General features: G+C 38.6%; 1 pseudogene; it reads right to left on the bottom strand.

Moving 5' to 3' along the window:
• Positions 1–2,096: 2,096 nt before the first annotated feature.
• On the bottom strand, positions 2,097–2,614 carry LOC131920697 (large ribosomal subunit protein uL23-like; annotated as a pseudogene).
• Positions 2,615–16,782: the final 14,168 nt, after the last annotated feature.

Here is a 16,782-nt window from a genome sequence, read left to right on the forward strand (position 1 = left end):
GATATCTGCGTTCTGTTGAGGCCCTGGCCCAGGGTGGAAACTTGATATTCCAAGATACATAATTAGCAAAAGAACACAATTATTCTCTTAATGAGGTAAGGTACCTTTCCTTCCGAGAAGCCCCTTCTCTCCTTGCAGATGCTTGTAGCCACTCACAGAGAGCTCTGTGGTGCTGGACTGAATGCTTTGTGTCTTCCTTCCTTCCTTCCTTCCTTCCTTCCTTCCTTCCTTCCTTCCTTCCTTCCATCCTTCCTTCCTCTCTTCCTTCTTTTCTCCCTTACTTTTTCCTTCCTTTTTTCCTACTTTCCTTCCTAAAGCTTTTTATTAAAACTTTACCACAAAGAACTTGCAAATAAAAAAAAAATAAATCACATAGTGAAATTAGGCAGACCTGAAGTCTATAGATCTCAATGAACTTCCATACAGTTGGAGTAGCCTTCCAAAGCTGTGAAGCTTCACGTTGGAGTTCACATTAACACTGTCAGTTATAGTTTACGCAATTATCTGCCACCAAAAACTGAAACATCAAAGACAGATTTCAAACTAGAAAAACAATTAGCTTTCTAGACTCTTTCATGACTCAAGTGTCCATCAGTTGCCTTCAGTCTTCCCTCCTCACCTGAAGTTGACCCTTCCTTTGTTCTACATGTTATACTTTACATGTTATGTTTATATATATATTACAGGATAGAATCTGCATATGAGGGAGGACATATTTTTTTTTTCTTTCTGAGACTGTGCGACTCCACTTAGTATTGTAAATTCTAAGCCCATCCATTTCTGGCAAATTTTGTGATTTCATTTTTTAGAGCTGAATAGTATTCCATTTTTAGATATCAAATTTTCATTATCTATTCTTCTGTTAATGAATACCAGGTTGGTTCCATTTCCTCACTATAGTTGAATAAGGCAACAACACATATGGGGGTGCAGATATCTCTATAGTTGTGTATGGAGTGCTCTGGGTGTATGCTCATGAGTAAAATAGCTGCGCCATATGGTAGTTCTATTCTATTTTTTTTCTGATAAACCTCCAAACTTATTTCCATAATGCAGAATTAATCTGCATACCCACTAATAGTGAAGTAAATAAGGCTTTTTCTCTCTTCATATCTTCTCCAACATTTGCTGTTGGATTCCTTGATGATAGCCATTCTGATTGAATTGCACAGGTATCTCTAAGTAGTTTTAATTTGCATTTCCCTGATGGCCTGAGATAGTGAACGCCTTTAAAAATAATTATTACTCATTTCTGCTTCTTTTTGAAAACTGTATATTCAGAGACTTTTCCCATTTTTTTTTTTTGCCAATTTATTTGCTTGGTATAATTTCTGAAATTCTTTGTAGTTTCTGGATCTGAGCTCTGAGCCCAGTAAAGATGTTCTCTCATTCTGTGTGCTGTGTGTTCTGCTAATAGTTGCTTCTGTCATTCAGAGACTTTATTTTCCTTTAGTCCCCTTTGTTAATACTTGGGGCTAGTCCCTGTGATATCAGTTTTCTTATTCAGAAACTTCTGGAATAGTTTCTTCTAGATGTTTCAGTATTTCATGTTTTAAATTAAGGTCCTTGATATATTTTGAATTGATTTTTTTTGGTATGAGGTGAAAAATACAAGTCTACATTCATTTTTCTGTAGCAGATTGATGCCCAGTTTTACCAGTGCCATTCGTTGAATAGGCTATCTTTTATCCACTATATGCTTTGCCTCCTTATCTGACCATAGTCTTGTTGTCTTTCTGGATCTTCTATTTTATTTTGTTGTCTGATTTTCTGAGCACTAAATTTTCCCTTTCCTTCTTGCTATCATTTTCTTCTGGATAATTCCCCAAGCTTGGTATGCTTTCCCTGACCCTTGAGACTTCTCACTCATTCTCTGAGCTAGTCCCTACAACCCACTTTGCCATGCAGCTGATCTTCGTCCATTGCTGAACCTGTCTACTAGACCCTAACTTAAAAGGCATGGTTTTCTCTCTCACTTTTTCTGTTAACTTTCTTTAAACAGATGCCAAGATTCATAGCTTCCCTGCCCTATTGAGTTTCTCTCAAACTTTAATAAAATTGTCATCTAGTTCTCTTCTGAGTCAGTTTTTTTTTTTTATTTATGGTAAGAAAGTATATTTAGAATTAGCTAGCTGGACTCAGTTTAGATGATCCCAATTTTGTTGGCAACATCCAGAGCATCATAGTCAGGAGCCAACCGAACATACGCCTTCTTCTCTCCATCAGGCCTTATGAGGGTGTTGACTTTGGCCACATCAATGTCATAGAGTTTCTTCACAGCCTGTTTGATCTGATGCTTGTTGGCCTTGACATCCACAATGAACACAAGTGTGTTGTTGTCTTCTATCTTCTTCATGGCTGACTCAGTGGTCAGGGGGAATTTGATGATGGCATAGTGGTCAAGCTTGTTTCTCCTGGGCGCGCTCTTTCAAGGATATTTAGGCTGCCTCTTGAGCCACAGGGTCTTGGGCCGCCGGAACGTGGGTGACGTGCGGATCTTCTTCTTTTTGTGGCTGTGGACGCCTTTCAGCACTGCCTTCTTGGCTTTCAAGGCCTTCGCTTTGGCTTCGGCTTTGGGAGGGGCAGGAGCATCCTTTTTCGCTTTCGGCGCCATCTTCCTGAGTCAGTTTTTAAAACTTTGTTCATTGATGAGACTAAACCTCCCCCTGCAAAGGCCTCAGTGTCCCCAGTAACCTTTGGTACCCAAGGTGGGGCTCCCCAAGTTTCCCAGTAACAAAGACATTCAACTCATATGGTTCTAGGAAAGAGAATACACAGTGCAGTCCCTGATGGTAGGTACCACATAGATCTAAACACTAAGAGCGTTGGGATAAACCAAAGATGATTGTTTTGAAGTTTTGTGAGTCAACTGAGAAGTGATAGCAAACTTAGCTTTTGTGTCTGAGTGGGGTAACAACTTTTAACAGTAATACACTTTCGTAACTTGATAGATTATGACATTCCACTCATAAGTTTTCCCTCTGGATTCTAATTGTGACTGCCAACTACTGTGAACCTACTGATTTGGTGGTCCTAAAGCCAATCTGACTATGGAAATGAAACTAGAAGGATTATGTTGTACTTCCATTCATAAAACTACTATGTATTTTATTTCAAGAAGTCTCAAAGGAAAAAAATGGGTGAACAAATATGACTTATTCATGATGCTGCCTATGAAAGAATTTTAGGTGATCAGAGACACAAGCACTGGCGCGTTATGCACTTGGGATGTTGGACGGGAGTGCAGGTGTGGTAAGGAAAACACTGTTGCTACTAGAGCATCAGTGCAAACATGGAAGTCTTTAGTGTGATGCACTGAGGTGCCAGTCACTCCGTGCAGAAACAGTCTCCCCTGTACCAGGCACACATTTTGGCTGCCTCTACTTTTTTCAACTCCGATTAATGCCTGCAGATCCTGATATCCTGGCAAAGTCTTTGTTTGTTTGTTTTTTAAAATTTATTCTTTTTTTTTTTTTTTTTTTTTTTTTTTTTTTTTGGGCTTTTCGAGACAGGGTTTCTCTGTGTAGCTTTGCGCCTTTCCTGGAACTCACTTGGTAGCCCAGGCTGGCCTCGAACTCACAGAGATCCGCCTGGCTCTGCCTCCCGAGTGCTGGGACTAAAGGCGTGCGCCACCACCGCCCGGCAAATTTATTCTTCTTTTGTACATTACCACAGTTTTTTTCTCCCTCAATTCTCTCCCCCACCCAGATCCACTCCTTCTCTGTTTCCCTTTAGAAAAGAGCAGGCCTCCTAAGGAGATCCACCTAACATATCAGTACAAGTTACAATACGACTAGGTGCAAACCCTCATATTAAGGTCGGACGAGCAACCTAGTACAAGGAAAAGGGTTTTAAGAGCAAGCAAAAAAGTTAGAGACAACCCCACTCTCATTGTTAGGAGTCCTACAAGAACACCAACCTATGCAACTAAAACATAGATGCAGAGAACCTAGCTCAGACCTGCACAGACTTTGTGATTGCCACTTCAGTCTCTATTAGCCTCTATAAGTCCGCTTAGTTAATTCCATTGGCTGTGTTCTCCTGGTGTCCTTGAGCCCTCTGGCTCCTACAATCTTTCCTCCCCCTATTCCACAGAGTTACTGAAGCTCTGCCTAATGTTTGGCTGTGGGTCTCTACATCTGCTCCCATCTGTTGCTGGATGTAGCCTCTCTGCTGATGATTGGGCTAGATACAGCAGAATATAGGAGTCATTTCATTGACTTTTTTTTGAAAGTCTTAATTCAAGATCATCAAGGCAGATCTCACCTAGCAGTCTTAGTTTTTCAATTTTAATAGAATGGTGTACACGAGACAAATCAACTTCTTGCTAATTGTTTATCTCTTTCAAGGTCATAGTTTGACCTTGGAAAGTGTTCTAAAAGATTTATTCATATAGAGGAATAGGAGGTAGTAAAAGTTTGTTGGAGGACTGTATCTTATCTTTCCATTCATATCCTTATGAATTGCCTTAATATTTGTTTAGTCCCTGAGTGTGCATTCAGTTTGATTGAGTTATTTGGACAAGCATCTCTTTTAGTGAAGAGCGAATCCAGGGATAGTGAGCAGCTTCTGGTGTGAGTGGTAGCTGAGATATAGAACGGCTAAATGCTGTTTGTCAGCTTTAGATTTAGGAAGACCCTGGTTATAGTGTGGACTCTACCATTTACGGAGTGTGTCAGATTGATCTATGTATATGATACAGTTTTCATTGATCACATGGAATACTCTGTAGATAAAACTAATATATGGAGGTGGCATAGTAATATGAATGATGGGTTTTGGGAACCATGCTTAACTATATCCTTTCACAGGTTGTCCTACTTCTGGAATTTCTGGTTTTCTGGAGGAACATGTTGCCTTTGGTTTAATTCAACTTTAGTTGTCCTTTTTATAACTTGTAAAATAGGGAATCTTAACTAAGAAATATACGCTAAGTATATTAGAGAGTGAAAGAAAAATGAAAGAGGAGGGATAAGAGTATCATTATATGGAGGTGAGTAACTACAATAGAAGTCATGGAGGACTGACTGAAAATTATCTCCAAGGGAAGGCCTGAAGAAGGGATGGATGGGAGATCATAGAGGCATTGAGTGAGGGGCATTCTTGGCAGGAGGAAGCATGAATACGAAAGCTCAGAAGCAGTTTCTAATGATGGAGAGGATGCAGCTGTGTCTAGACTACAGCGAACAGGTGAAGAATGTGACATAAGATCAGACAGGTGAGGTGAGGTAGGAAGACCCTGATGGTCTGAGGCCACTGTAAATATTTTGACTTTATTCTGAATTAGAGGCAGACAAAGGGGTAAGAGTAGAGAAATGACATAATCTGAATCACGATTCTAAGGGATCAGATGTCATTGTTTTGAATATAAATTAGGTTGAGTGTTAATGGCAGTGCAGGGACACAAAGGCTAGAAGTTGGGAAGGAAGGGACAAATTTGAAGATCAAAGGTAGAAGGCTCAAGTATATTCATTCCAAATTAATGCGCTGAGGTTTCAGTGCCCAAAATGAATGTAACTGGTGATAGAGCCTGGAAAGAGGTAACAAAGGGTAAATGAAGAAATGAGGTCATGGCCTGCTGGGCGGGGTACCCTTACAGGAAGGGGAAAAGACATTGAACACCCCCATCTCTCTCTCTCTCTCTCTCTCTCTCTCTCTCTCTCTCTCTCTCTCTCTCTCTCTCTCTCTCTGTCTATCTGTCTCTGTCTCTCTCTCTGGCTGTCATAGGAACACATAAAGAGAAGGAAGGAACTCTTACCAGAAACCAGTCATGCTGACATTCTGATCTTGGACTTCCTGGTCTCTGGAACCATGAGAAAATAAAGTTCTGTTTCTTAAACCACCTAGTTTGTGGTGTTTTATTATGGCAGCCCAAGCAGCCAAATATATAGTCTCAATACTGTGGTCAGGTGACAGGAAAATTAATGTAGACAGATCGCGAACTTTGTTGACACAGAATGCTCTCAGAGGTAAACTACACCAGGGTGAGAAATTTTGCTACCAATTATTTGAAATAATTAGAGAGAAAGCTCAAGCTATGATCAGCCTTCCCCAAATGAATGAATTCAGAGTAGCAAGCTGCTGGGAGAGTTGATAATTATATCTAATGGACTGTACACAAAATCATGAGTGCACAGCACCTTTGATTTTGTTATTAACCTTTTATTATGTAGAACTTGTGAATTTTAGCTAACAGATGAGAGGGACTAGATCAGATGTGCTGAAAGGGTAGAGAGGCAAAGGATGGTGGGAGCAAGGGAGTACTTGTAGAGCAGTTTGATAGACCAGAGCTCTACTGAGCCACAAACCGAAGAGCGCCCCTTTGACATGTCTTTTATGGCAAAGACATGTCTCCATTTAACCACCAACAACAATACACTGACCATCTTATCATGTTCCAAAGCCAAGAAAAAGCTACTTGATTTTAAAACAAGAGGCTTACTTCTATTTATGTCTATGGTCATTATTTACCAAGTAGAGAAGAGTGGCTGTGACTAGGCCCACTGCAGAATTGTAAGAAGTTACTTGTATTGTTCTTAAATCATTACACCGATTTTTTGCTGTTTTTTTAGTTAGCATACATATGTCTATAAATATGTGTATATGTATCTGTTAAATTCAGTTTATTTAGATTGTGTCAAGAGTCCCTGATTCTAATAAATTAAAATTCACTTAGATTAAATTGAAGCTATATTAAAATTCCCTCTGCTCATGAACATACCCATGAAGGGGAAGGCAACAGCTTTGGAGCCTGCTGGCCTGTGGTAGACGCAGATCTGCTTTGATTAAATTCAGTTTAGGATAACACTCAATGAGTTTAATTTGCATCTAGAAAATTTGTTACACACAAAGCCTCTAGCTATGTATGATCTAATATTTCCCCTTTCTTTTATTCGTCTGATAAGCAATGATCAAGGTTCATTTGAAGATATCCCTGGAGGCTCCTGTGAAATGATCCTGCTGTCTCCCAGGTTCTGGTCATCAGGAAAATCCAGGAAACAGCAGGGTCTCCTCAGATTCTGTTGATTAGAGCTTTGTCCCTGACCCTCTTTGTGTAATATCACAGCTCAGTGCCTGTCAATATTTAAATTGAGGGCCCTGAAGGAGCTCCAGTCCCTTATGTTTTCTCCCAGGGATGATTTTCATGGCCCCAGCTCTTTGCACGACCTTTATGCTCTGATATTTTGAAGAAAGATTGGATGGCATGGTACTGGCTATGATGATGAAGGTTACTAAAATGACAAATAACTGACCCTTTAATAAGATTTAAAACAGGTTTATGGAGCTGTGAGGTTGTCAGCGGTAATGAGATTTTATTCTCATTTTCTCACATCTCTTTTAATTTACAGCAGTGTTGGGAAAAATTGTTTTTAAGGGCCACCAAAATATGATTCATGGCTTCTGCTCATGGATATCTTAAGCTCATTAGAAAATTATGAAGATGCATAATGCCCAGGGTAAACTAAAGCCTCATAAAACATTTTGCTTAAGGTAAAATTGATTTCAAATGTGCTGGGGGAAGTAGATATTAGTTAGCCTTAGATTAATTCTCTTTAGCTTCGAGACTACATTGTATGGGGGCAAGGTAGTTCTTTAAATTAAAGATGGCATAATTAGAAGTGCAATAAATTGAAGAAATTACTTTATTTGATATAATTTCTATGCAGTCTGGCTGCTCTGTCTGATTCTGTTATGGCATTATCAATGAGTGGTGACGACTAGGCACTGGATTTAACTATATTATTCTGCACTGTAATCACCCTTTATTATAATACTTATCTGCAAGGGTACATCGATCAGAAAATGCCCATTAATTACACTGTTAATGGTCAGCAAGTGAGAGGATTATTCCAGGATGAATAGAAAATGAGATTTAAATACCCTTGGGGGAGCCATGTAGCTACAGCAGTGGTTCCCAGGGCAATGCAGGATGGGTAGGCAAAGCTACCAGTCAGAAGCCAGCGGGCTGCTTGCATTATTGACCTTTCATTTAGTTGGAAAACTGCAGGGGCCAGAAGCCCACTATTAACCAGCGGTACTCCGAGCTTGTATGGCTTGGCAAGGACTGCAGAATTTAGTCCTCTGATAGTGTGCAGAGGTAAAGATGTTCCAAAATGACACTTTTTCATAGAGTTTTGATCATTTTTTTGTCTGTTCTGAAAAATGAATCTGAGACCAGAATCCAAATCTCTTTATACTTGCATGTAAAATAGACTGAAGAAAAATGAATTTTAGATTAGTTCCTTCCAAATATTTAAGAAGCTAATGGGTGCATTTATTTAGTATACTCACGTGTTCAGGTTGTTCTACTAATCCTCAAATACTGTATTTGGAATTATTACAATGCTTACCAATGTTCAACGTAAGACATTAAACACCATGATGTCTTAATCCATGGAACTTAATGTTTGTTCCATGGGCATTAAAATTCACATTCTTGTTCTATTTAGTCTATGTAAAGTTTGGGAAAAGCACCAAATTTCTCCAATTTTGCTCTGTACTTCTAGCACTGGGCACAATATTATAATATCAAGTTTGAAAGTTGAAGGAAAGGAAGTTGAAGTGATTTTAAGTGACTTTAATAAAAGAATAAAAAGAACAAAATTACATAAATCTGGATGATTGTGACCGGTCACCTACTGGAGGAATCAGGGAAAAAGTTGATTTTTAAAGGATGGGATGGACAGAGCAGGCTGGAGAGCTGCAAACACTTTAAAAAGAAATGGAATGACCTTTCCTCCTTATCCAACCTCACTGCCAGCCTGGAACGGTGAGAACATTTCTGAACTACCTCTGAGGTCAGCAGCATTCATCAATGAGAAACATAAATGAAGAAACAAAGATTTCTTACAAAATACTGATTTCTTAATTCAAATGCATGAAAAACTGAAAATAATCATACGAGGTCTGTTAGTTTCTAAAAAAAATATGTAACTCAGTTTTTCAACCCATTTCTTTGGGTTTTCTGCCAAACAACTTAATTTTTTTGTTTGTGTGGATGTACGGTTTGTTTTTGGAATGAACGAGACAATGCCTCCATTCCCTGTGGATGCCAAATATGAAACAAATTACCATTCAGCACACCTATTAGTGGGGAATTAAAATACTATTACATTGCTTCTGAATGATTTCTTTTATTACGAAGATATATTTAATTAGGCATTTAAAAATGAAGTGTTCCTAGAAATTTGGAAGTAATTTTATTATTTCCATAATTCTCTTGCCAAATTAATTAGATATCATGGACCAAGTATGTAGTTTGAAATCATCAGATTAATGCAAACGACATTTTGTATGTTAAATTAAATAGGAGGCTTTGAGAGAGTTCCTAATTTAATCTGAAAGGCAATTGTGAAAATAGTTCTTCATACTGAAATTAAAGATGTTCTTAAAAATTAATTCTAGAGTTAAAGGACATGCATTACTTCAGATTAAATGCTAAAGGACAAAGATTAATGGTGAAAAATCTTTAATTAGTAGGAAGGAATCGAGTGGAAAATTATTAAGTTGTTCCTTCATAAATCTTTAATACTAATTGATTGGTGCTCTACATTTAAGAATATAATCACCAGAGTATAAATAAGCAGTGTAACCTTTTTAAATAGTGGGTTAAAATATTTCACCAGACCTTTGAAAGGCACATCCTCCTGGGGTTGTTAACCCACCCTATTCTGGGAATATGTGGTATTGTTTGAATAGGAAAGCAAAATTTTCATGAATTTTGTAAACATTCTTTAAGTTTTGAGTTTGGCTTTCTCTTCTACAAATATCACACTGGATACTTCAGAATTACTAAATTTACCACTGCCATTAAAAATGTGATTTCTCAGATTCTCCTTAAATAGCCATTTAGAAACATCCCTAAGAATTTATTTTTAATCTGATGGCTGCATTTCTCAGAAGTGTCAATACCTGTCCATCTTCATGCTGTGGTCACACTATAGGTATTGTGAAAATGAAAGGCTTCATTAATAGAGATAACTAGGAATCATTCTCTTATCTTCAGTAGTGTTGGCTAAGAAGTAAGTACAGAATTAAAACTAAAAAATATTTTTATGAACATGTAAGTGCTTAAAGAAAATTTATTCATTGATTTTCATTGTGAGGCAGCCATTGAGAACAGTACCTTTATTAAACAATTTTGCCATCTAGTGACACTCAAGGTCATGTGTAGGTAATGAAGAAAATAGTTACTCACCTTCTGGACATGAGATAAAAAGAATAGTTTGTATGGCCGGGCAGTGGTGACGCACGCCTTTAATCCCAGTACTCGGGAGGCAGACCTAGGCAGATCTCTGTGAGTTCGAGGCCAGCCTGGTCTACAGAGCGAGATCCAGGAAAGGCGCAAAGCTACACAGAGAAACCCTGTCTCAAAAAAAAAAAAAAAGAACAAAACAAAACAAAAAGAATAGTTTGTATTGTTTTAGGTCAGAGGTAGAAAGAAGGGAGGCCAATACATGAATCAGTAAATTTACACCATGTTGTGTCTTGCATGACATGCCTAACTCTACATTGTTTGGAAAAGTCTAAGATGGTATTGAGTGTCACAAACTATATTGATAGAAGGTTGGGCAGAGATAGTTTTCACTGAAGTAGAGGCCAGGGTAATCTCCCAGACCTAGAGCTGAATGTAAACATACATGAAACTAAACAAAAGCATTAATCAGAACACTAAGGAAAAATAAAAGCATGAATGAAGTTGAAGGAGAAAGTCGGTGTAGGCTGCAATGGCAACAAAGACCATAGACTATGGAGTCAGAGACATGTCTTTCTCATGCTTCTGGAGGCTGTGAAATTCAAGGTCAAGGGCTATCTGTCTCTGAGTAAGGGTCCTTTCAAAAGGAATATCTTTACACCGTCCTTTCATGGCCCACAGCTATGATATATTTAATTGTGTCATTTCATAAGAATATATAGATTCCATTTGTGAGGGTTCTACTCCCAATCCAGTTCCATCCTAGAGGCCCACCCCAACACCATAACATTTGGGGATTAGAACTTCAATGTATGAATTTTTACAGGGGCCACAAATACTTAGTTCTTAGCAAAACCATTTAGAAGAGATAGGGGAAAAGTGGATTCTATTACAATGTATGGAAAAACTAAATTTGGGAAGATAATACTTTTGACTATATCTTTTTAGAAATGAGGTTTTAAAATGATTATTTGCAATAAATATATGCTCATCTCTTTGACTTAAATAGCATTGTCCTTTTTCAGAATGCCAGACAAAACACAATTGTACCTGGAGTTTTCTCCAGTCTCGCCTGGGCCCGCAGTCACTCAGACCCAAATAAACACACAGATGCTTATATTACTTATAAACTGTTTGGCCGTGGCAGGCTCCTTGCTATCCAGTTCTTATATCTTAAATTAACCCATTTCTATGAATCTATAAGTTGCCACATGGCTTGTGGCTTATTGGTACTTTCACATCATGTTTCCTCTGTCTCTGGCTGGTGACTCCTGACTCAGCCTTCCTCTTCCCAGAATTCTCCTCTTTGCTTGTCCTGCCTATACTATACTTCCTGCCTGGCTACTGGCCAATCAGCATTTTATTTATCAACCAAATCAGAGCAGCACATTCACATCATACAGAGCAATTGATATCCATAGCACACTATCTATACTAGTAATAATTTCTGGGAACTAGTTCAATCATGGTTGAAGCTGTCACATTCACTCCAAACACCCTGTGTCTTTAACTGCTGTGAACTCAGGCTTAGAACAGAGTATCCCAAGCAGGAGACAGAGTAGAACTGTTGTCCAGTTACTTCTGTTGGCTGACAGACCACCTTATGGAACTGACAATTAGTGACATGTGTCTTTTGTTCTTTCTTTCGAGTGTACAGTGCTACTGAGCTCTACCCAGCAGGCTGCAGTTTTACCAGTGGATACTACCTGAAAAGAAAATATAGCATACCAGCTGTGGGTTAGCTGTTTACTGGAGCATTTTTTGGGGAGAGAGAAGGGCCTCATAACTAGACTATACTCCCCAGACTCACTTGCATTAGGTATATGGATGTCACTGAATTCTAGCTGACAGAACACATACTGAGTGATATTTTTTACTTCTGGGTCTGGCTCATAAAAATTCACACATTCACTCTTAAATTCAATTTCTCTTCTTACTGGTTTGATGACATGAAAATGGTGATATTAGAAGCCAAGTGTGAAAAATAATGGGTCTCTTTATAAGGTATTTGCTACATATTAGGAATTGTTTTGAATGTTATACCAGGGAGATACAAACATGTTCTCTTCCCTTCCTTTTCCTTTTCTTTCCACACTCATTTCCTTATTTTCCTTCTTTGAACAGATTTTATGAACATGGTTAGGAATATAAACATAGGCAGCTTACATCACAGATTCAGGGGGAAGGTTTAATTTCTGCCTTTATCTTTTTGTTTTTGTGTTAACTTGGTGTGGTAGTTTGAATGTAATTGGGTCCCATAATCTCACAGGGAGTGGCACATTAGGAGGTGTGGCTTTGTTGGAGTGGGTATGACTTTGTTGGAGGAAGTGTGTCACTGTGGGGGGTGGGCTTTGAGATTTCCTATGCTCAGGATATTGCCCAGTGTGTCAGCTGACTTCCTGTTGCCTGTAAGATGTAGGACTTTCAGATACTCCAGTACTACATCTTTCTGCACACCGCCATGCTCCCTGTCCTGATGATAATGGACTGAATCTCTGAAACTGTAAGAGAGCCAGCCCAATTAAATGTTTTCTTTATAAGAGTTGCCATAGTCATGGTGTCTCATCATAGCAATAAAATCCTAACTAAGACACTCAGGTAACTTACATTACTGCTGTGACCATCAATTTTCTCCTCTGTAATAAGACTGTAGCAATGTCTGTGTTCCTTATAATAGAAATGAAGCTAGTAACTGATTATACTGAGTTTAGTAGAGACAAAGCACAAAATAATTAGTAGCTGTTGCTATTAAGCAAAGATATTTCCATCATAAAGGCTTCCACAAGAAAGAGAACTTTGTTTACTTGGAACTTGAATTGTCTTTATCTGAAAGATGTTTCCTTCATTTGTAGGTTGGATCAAACTGTTTGTGAACTTTAACAGCCAAATTGTGTATTTTTTTTCTGATCTCCTTTTGTTTACATGTCCTTAACTGCAATACCTCTAGATGACCACCCTGTTTAGAAGGGATAAAGGGTAGTGTGAATACTGTATTTGGTTGCAATTAATTAAGGAATTTTTTGAAGAGATGAATGGTGAACAGACATTTGAAAAAAGCAAAATACTGGTGGAAAAAGCAAGGAACGAATTTGTAGGTCGGAAGACAGGGACTGTATGAGGAAAGACACAGAGATGAAAATGAGCAAACCACACATGGGAGACGGCAGAGAGATATTGCTGGTGGGAGTGGAGAGGCTGTGGTGAGAAGTAGTGAGAAATGAAGCTGGGATGGGATCCTGGGGGGTGTAATATTAGTGGAAAGCTCCGAGGACCAGAGAAGGCTTGGGGTGTGCATAATAAGTGACACCGAAGCCTTGGAGATCACTGATCATGAAAAACACCTAAAGGAAATAGAATTAGAGGAAAATCATTAGACGTCCATAGAGTAGGTGGGATCTAATGAAGAGACGGGAGACAGAAACACCTAGTCAGAGGCCATCATTCCTGTTCAGACTTGAGTTGAAGAGGACTCTGGACTGGGTAACTGTGGGTGTGAAGAGAATGTATACTAAAATAGCATTTTGATTATCTGAGTACTTAAGGGCTCTCTGATATTGCAGTGGCAGGGTATTTGAAGGGAGGCGGGGTAGGGGCAATGGAAAAGAGAGCAGAAGTGTGTCAGGAGGGTTTAATATAAGACCAATGGACGTGTGTACAAAACTTACATTTGAATTATGATAATGAGAAACTAGGACTGAACACATAGTATTGCATCAAAGTAGGAAAATTTACACTAAGGAATATTTATAATACTCTCAATTGCAATCATGGGCAATCTTAAGCCACAGAATATTCTTGTTTGATTTTGCACATGGTCATAAAACAGTATGCTGGAGAGGAACAGTATATGTGTGAGTGCTCCCTAGACTCACGAATCTAACTCTTGGTTTTCTCTAAGCTTCGATTTGAGCACCTGTATTTTGAGAATGGAAATATCAGATGGAGTTTCCATGACAAGTGGTAAGCAATGGGACATCTCACAGATCCCAGTCTCTCCTCAGGGTGAGGGATACAGAATAGTGCAGGGACTCCCTCAGATGGGGATTGCCTCATGTGCCATGGAGTTGGCATGGGATCAGAGTTTTTAGTGACTGGCTCATGATGAGCTCTTAGCTCCTGGCACTGTTCTCCATTCTTTGCATATGGCATTTCTTAAACATGATTGCCTTTGCAATCTCTATGCAAATTGTGCAGTCAGTATTGGAAACAAATTTTTTCCCCATAAAAAGCTTCTGTGGATATCTATTTCAAATGCCTTTCTCAACTTTCTCTGTGAAGAAGGAGAGGAAAACAGTGCCCTTTCAAGTTTGATCAGATCACAGAATTACTGTTATCTTTAACACTTTCAAGGTATCTTTAACTGTGAAGTAAAGTGCAAATTAGCAAGGAAAACATGTTTAGTTTTTTGAGTAAGACAGCGAAGTTTCTATAGTTCACATCCAGCTGTTTTTCAGTTTTGACTTGTTCTGATTTTCATAGTGCTGAAAAGGCTTTTCTAAAATAAGGAATAGCTAATAAATGTAAGGTACCAGTTCCTGCCACATTTTCTGGTTGATTACATGTAGAGTGTCACATACTATGTATATGAATAATGTATTAAAATAGTAGGCATATTATATATCTTTTGCATACTATAGAGATGTGTATCTCTATAACACCTATGTCTTTTTAAAGTTTAATTGGTTTTATTTTATTTGTATTTTTGTCTATGTGTATGCTGTGTATGCCTGCATGCATGTTCATTTGTGTATGAGTTAGTGTGTAAGTATGGTGTGTTCATGCAGAAGTTGAAAGACAACTGTAGGCGTCATTTCACAGGCTCTATGAGTCTTTTATTTATTTTTTGTTATTGAGACAGAGGTTTTTACTGACCTGGAGCTTCTCAAGCAGGCTAGGCTTCTGAAGAGCAAACCCCAAAGATTTACCTGTCTCTACCTCTCCGGTGCTGGGATTTTGTGCATATGCTGCCACACTCATTTTTGCTATTTTGATAATTACACACATGTATAGGATATAAATTGATTATATTCACCATGACCATCTCTTATTCCTTTTCCATTCTTGTTGGCTCCCTTCTCCTCTTCTATTCCTCCTTTTATTCCTGTATCCTTTGCTTTTGTGTAAATCTTCTGCAGGCATTCACAACTGCTGAGTGTTCATGACTGAGGCACCCTTCCTATATCCAGAAGACTGTCTTATAGTGCTCTTCTCTGTCTTCTAGCTCTAACGATCTCTTTGTTCCTTCTTCTGTGGTATTCATTGGGCCTTGAAAGGGCTGGTATAGATGTCTCCTTTGGGCTGAGCACTCAATCACTTATTCTCAGCTTTGACCAATTCTGAGACTCTGCACTAGCTGGTGCCCATGGCAAACAGAAGCTTCTCTCACCAGGTCCATGAGTTGTAAACATAGATGTTTAGAATTCCACTTGACCACAAGTCCTAAGTTGAAACACCTGTTTTAAAAATAATTTTTAATTTTGGAGATTACAGTTACAACATTTACCCTTTCTACTTTCTTCTTTAAGCTCTACCCTGTCCCCATCCTGAACTTGTTCTCTTTCAAATTCATGGCATTTGTCTATCTATCTGTCTATCTATCTATCTATCTATCTATCTATCTATCTATCTATCTATCTATCTATCATCTATCTATCTAATCCATCTATTCCTAAATATAAGTACAGCCTACTCAGTCTGCCTACCGTTACTTATGTGGACATGTTTTGAGGGCTGACCACTTGGTACTAGCTATACAAGTGATGTTTTTTCTTGCTTTTGACATACCTTAGCTGTGTGTAGTTTTTTGTTTATGGTTGAGACTTCATGAGTTTTCCCCCTTCCATATTTTCATATCTATTCATATCATCCTGGTTCAGGTCATGTTTAAGTGGGCATAGCTTCTGATATTCCTATGAGGTACAATTCTCACAGCAAACTTCCTGATCCTCTTTGGCTCTTACAATCTTTCTGCTCTTCTGCAATGATCTCTGAGTCTTGAGATGCAGGATTTGTTTCATAGTTGTAGCAGTTAGGATGGGGATGCACAACTATGCAATTTGATTGGTTGTGTTTTTTTCTGTAAAGGTCTCTGTTTGTTGTAAAGAGGTTTCTTTGATGAGAGAAGAGACTTAATTATGGGCAGAAAGAAACACATTTAGAAATTACTTTGGGATTTTTCTGGTTTAGTAAAGTAGTATGCCTGTGCTTATGTTTGTGTGGGTTCTTTGGATTGAACTCAGGTCTCTCTCTTTGCACCTTACTGATTTAACCATCTTCCCAGCGTAGTAGAATATTTTAAGGTATGTTACTTTTGTTTATATTGTATTTGTTTAACTCTGTGAAGCTGTGTTACTGTGCCTGTCTAAAACACCTGATGGTCTAATAAAGAACTGAACAGCCAATAGCAAGGCAGGAGAAAGGACAGGTGGGGCTGGCAGGAAGAGAGGATATCTAGAAGGAGAAAATTGGGAGGAGAGATCTAAAATTTAGTAGCCAGAGAAGGAGGAGGACTCCAGAGCCCAGCCACCCAGCTACACACACAGCAAGCACAGAGTAAGAGTAAGATATAGAAGTAAGAGAATGGGAAA

The sequence above is a fragment of the Peromyscus eremicus genome, chromosome 10, assembly GCF_949786415.1.
Source record: "Peromyscus eremicus chromosome 10, PerEre_H2_v1, whole genome shotgun sequence".
In the NCBI taxonomy this organism is placed as follows: Eukaryota; Metazoa; Chordata; class Mammalia; order Rodentia; family Cricetidae; genus Peromyscus; species Peromyscus eremicus.